Here is a 4840-nt window from a genome sequence, read left to right as displayed (position 1 = left end):
TTTAGACCCAATTACCTCGGATTGTCTATACCAAATCTTAATACCACGCCGAGATGCAAGAATCATTCTTGAGATGTATCATGATCAATCAGGACACTTTGGCGTGCAGAAGACAGAAGCCACCATCCGTAGAAGATTCTACTGGATTGGGATGAGAGGAGACATTGAAAAGTGGTGTCGAGAATGTTCCACCTGTGCTGTTGGAAGAAATGAAAAACATGACCAGAAAGCACCCTTACATCCCATTGTAAGCCGAACACCGCTAGAAATAGTTGCAATTGACCATGTGAAGCTGGAACCAAGTCGCTCAGGTTACACATACGCCATGACCATCATTGATCATTATACCAAATTTGTTGTAGCCGTACCTGTCAAGGACCTGACCGCTAGAACAACTGCAGATGCCTTCTGGAAACATTTCCTACTGCCATATGGATGCCCAGAAAGAATCCTTACAGATCAGGGATCTGCCTTTGAGTCGCAACTCTTCAAAGAACTGTGTACACTTCACAATTGCCAGAAAATCAGGACCACAGCCTACCACCCTCAAGGGAATGGACTTTGCGAGAAAATGAACCAAACTTTAATTGAGATGTTAAGAGCAGTACCACCTGCTACAAGAAGTGATTGGCCTACTCTATTGCCTCAATTGATGTACACCTACAATAACACCATTCACTGTTCTACTGGGTATACACCTTACTATCTCATGTTTGGCCGACAAGGTAAACTACCTGCTGACCATACTTTGGGCGTACAAGTGCCTGATGCAATCAACCCTCTACCAAAGACTGATTGGGTGAGTGAGCACCAAAGACGTCTAATTGATGCACAAGAAATTGTTCAACATCACATGGAACATGCTCATGAAAAGCAACAAAGAGATTATAACCAATCTGCCAAAGCAGAACCTCTCAAAATTGGTGACCATGTATGGTTAAAAAACAACCATCGCACCAGCAAGTTAGATAGCAAATGGGAGAGAGAACCTTACACCATTACAGCTATTCTCAATCCAGAGACTGATACTTATGAGATCACTAAAGAAAACAAATCGCGTGTAGTACATCGCAATCGCCTTAAGTTATGTCTCAAGGAAAGTACTCAAGAAGAAACTCTTCAAAAAGAAGCTATCCAAGAGGAAACACAATCCATAGAACCAGAGCCTACAAAACCATCTGATTCAGAGAATCCACTACAGTCTTTTGGAAAAGCATTATTAGACTCTGATCCTTTACAATGGTTCCTTACACCATGGCTCAATATCTTAGTGCCTGCCAAGAACAATACAACCGCACTTCAACCAGAGGAGCTATCTCAAGAAGTGTCTACTACAGCTCAAGAGACACCAAGTTCCCTTGAAACAAGGCCTGTAGAAACTCAGCCGCTAAGAAGATCTGACAGAACTACAAGAGGACGACCACCTGTCCGTTTGGAGGATTACCTGCACCAGCAGCCGAGAAGTCGACTATCGACTCTGTCATCTCATCGTTGAGTGCATCCTTACATCGTCTGAAGTTCCAGAGTGAGAAGAAGACTTACTTGGGATATTATGTTTATTTCCTTTAAAGGACTTTTCAAAAGGACTACATACCTACTGTTTTGCAACGTTCAAGCCTGTACCCGGAGATAGACTTTCACGTACCTGAGCCTCCGTGATATTCATCTGTTGACATTTTCCTGTGCCCAGTGAACGGACTCATACCCTGTGAGCCTCCTGAGATGTCATTTTTGTTTTGTTTTTCTTTTTCCATCTCATCGTGGACTATTCTGGTTTTGCCCTACATCACCAGTCTTCAGAGGAAAAACTACACCCCTTTTTGTCACATTTCGTTGTTGCCTGAGATATGTTTGCCTAACCCATTTTACTTGCAGATACAAGAAGTACAAGAATGGGGTTATATTGTTATTTCCTATGCATGCATGCTTTTCCCTTTCTCTTATATCTTACAGGAAGACACAACATCGAGTCAAAAGTGTGCCGAGGTCGACACACGTTTTACCATGGGGGTATGCAGCGTCCCACTCAGGACATGTGGGAACTGCAAAAGTATTACTTCTTTGTCATTGCTATATTGCATGTCATTTTGCATTGTATACCTGTGGTATCCCTGTTCATAGGCTGGTCAGGTGTGCTTCTTACTTCCCACCACAAGATGGGGATAGCACCACTCTGGGAAATCTATCCCAGCTCAGGCTTATCCGTGGTCAGTTGGTCAGTACAGGAAGCAGTGTGGAGAGAGAAAGGAGAATGTGAAGATCAGTCCAGAGAAGGGACACATTTAAACTGCTAAAATCAAAGGATAAAAGCCATTAATCTGCAGCAAAGACCTTTGAGTATAAAGGTGAAGGATTTATTAGCCTCCGGCAACCTCACCCATGTCACTGGATTCAAAAGGGACCAGACACAAGTAAGCATTATACTGAACCACAGCCTGAGTCCAGGCCTACTAAAGCCTATTAGCAGTGGATCAGCAGAACTCCTCTATTTACCCAGAGACTGTATTCTAACTGGATGTTTGTACTGCAACCAAAACCAGACACAGTAAAAGTTGTGAGTTGTATTCTACCACTGTCTACCTCATTCTTCAACATTGCTACTACAACTGGTTGTACCACCATTAACGGTACTGGCGTCACGACAAATATCATCAAGGGACCCAGCCGCCACAAGCACTCTAAACACCCCTGTTATCACGGGCACCTCAACCACCATCTTGGCTGGCGTTTCCCTATCGCAGAGCGTGCCCCGGAGGATCCTGTGCTGTCTTCCCTTTCACTGTGCGACCGGCCCAGGGAGGCTTTCTGCTAACCGTGAGTAAACCGATGAACTGTATTATTGCTGTCTCTCATCGGCCCACCGTGCACCTCACGTGTTCCCCTGCGGTTCTGGCTCGTCGCATGTGGAGCAATCTACTATTAAAATATCACAGTTTAAGCACAGAAATTTCAGCTTATCACCCATTGATTACCATGGCCTCAAGGAATGTGAGAATAAATTATTTTATTGTACCTGGTCCGCAGCTACAGAGGTTAGTGATAGATATGTGCAATTTGTTCCGGTTCGAATACAAATTCAAAAACATTTTTGGTTATTCGATATGGATTTATCCGAATCTCTAAATGAAATAGTAATAAATTTAGTTTAAATCCGTTAATTTGTTATGTTTATTTGTTTAGTCGAAAAACGATCGACCAATTTTAATTTTGTGTGAATAAATGGCTGGTTGTTAAAGCGGAGGTTCACCCAAAAAAATTTTTTTTAACATTACATTCAGCCGAGTTGTCCTAATGACAATCGGCTGTTTTTTTTTATTTTATCCCCGTACATACCGTATTTTCACCGCAGCTTCCGGGTATGTCTTCTCAGCAGAAGACAACTTTCTTTCGGCAACTCATGACGCGCTGTATGCGACGGTCGGAAGCCTGTCTAGTAGGAACGCACCGTGCCGCAGAAGACATACCCGGAAGCGGCGGTGAAAATACGGTATGTACGGGGATAAAATTAAAAAAAAACAGCCGATTGTCATTAGGACAACTCGGCTGAATGTAATGTTAAAAAATGTTTTTTGGGTGAACCCCCACTTTAACCACTTGACAACTGGGCACTTAAACACCCTTAATAACCAGACCAATTTTCAGCTTTCGGTGCTCTCACGTTTTGAATGACAATAACTTAGTCATACAACACTGTAACCAAATGAAATTTTTGTCCTTTTTTTCCCACAAATAGAGCTTTCTTTTGGTGGTATTTGATCACCTCTGCGTTTTTTTTTCCCGCTATTAATGAAAAAAGAACGAAAATTTTGTAAAAAAATTAATTTTTCTTCATTTCTATCATATCATTTTGTAAAAAAGTAATTTTCCTCATACATTTGGCCTAAAATGCATACTGCTACATATTTTTGGTAAAAAAAAAAAAAAATTTGGATATTATTTAGTCTGGGTGAAAGTTATAGGGTCTACAAGCTATGGTACCAATTTCTGAAAATTGAACAATTTGATCACACCTGAAGTACTGACAGCTTCTCTCATTTCTTGAGACCCTAACAAGCCAATAAAGTACAAATACCCCCCAAATGACCCCTTTTTGGAAAGTAGACATTCCAAGGTAGTTAGTAAGAGTCATAGTTAGTTTTTTGAAGTTGTCATTTGTTCCCACAATTCTTTGCAAAATTAAGATTTTTTTTTTTTTTTTCATACCAATATTGTCATTATAACAGGTTATTTCTCTCACATGGCATGTATATTCCACAAATGACACCCCAAAATATATTCTGCTGCTCCTCCTGAGTATGGCGATACCACATGTGTGAGACTTTTACACAGCGTGGCCACATACAGAGGCCCAACACCGAAGTAGCAACTTCAAGCATTCTAGGAGCATAAATTACACATCTAATCTCTCAACCACCTATTACACTTTTGAAGGCCCTGGAGCACCAGGACAATGGAAACGCCCACAAAGTGACCCCATTTTGGAAAGCTAACACCCCAACGTATAATCTATGAGGCATAATGAGTCTTTTGAACAGTTCATTTTTTTGCAGATGTTTTTGGAAAATGTGGAAAAAAAATGAAAACGCATTTTTTTTACACAAAGTTGTCCATTTATAGGATATTTCCAACACATAGCATGTACATAGCAAAAATTACACCCCAAAATATATTCTGCTGCTCCTTCTGAGTATAGCGATACCACATGTGTGAGACTTTTACACAGCGTGGCCACATACAGAGGCCCAACACCGAAGTAGCAACTTCAAGCATTCTAGGAGCATAAATTACACATCTAATCTCTCAACCACCTATTACACTTTTGAAGGCCCTGGAGCACCAG

The sequence above is a fragment of the Rana temporaria genome, chromosome 6 (genome assembly GCF_905171775.1).
Source record: "Rana temporaria chromosome 6, aRanTem1.1, whole genome shotgun sequence".
Lineage (NCBI taxonomy): Eukaryota > Metazoa > Chordata > Amphibia > Anura > Ranidae > Rana > Rana temporaria.
Note: the sequence above shows the minus strand (reverse complement) of the source record.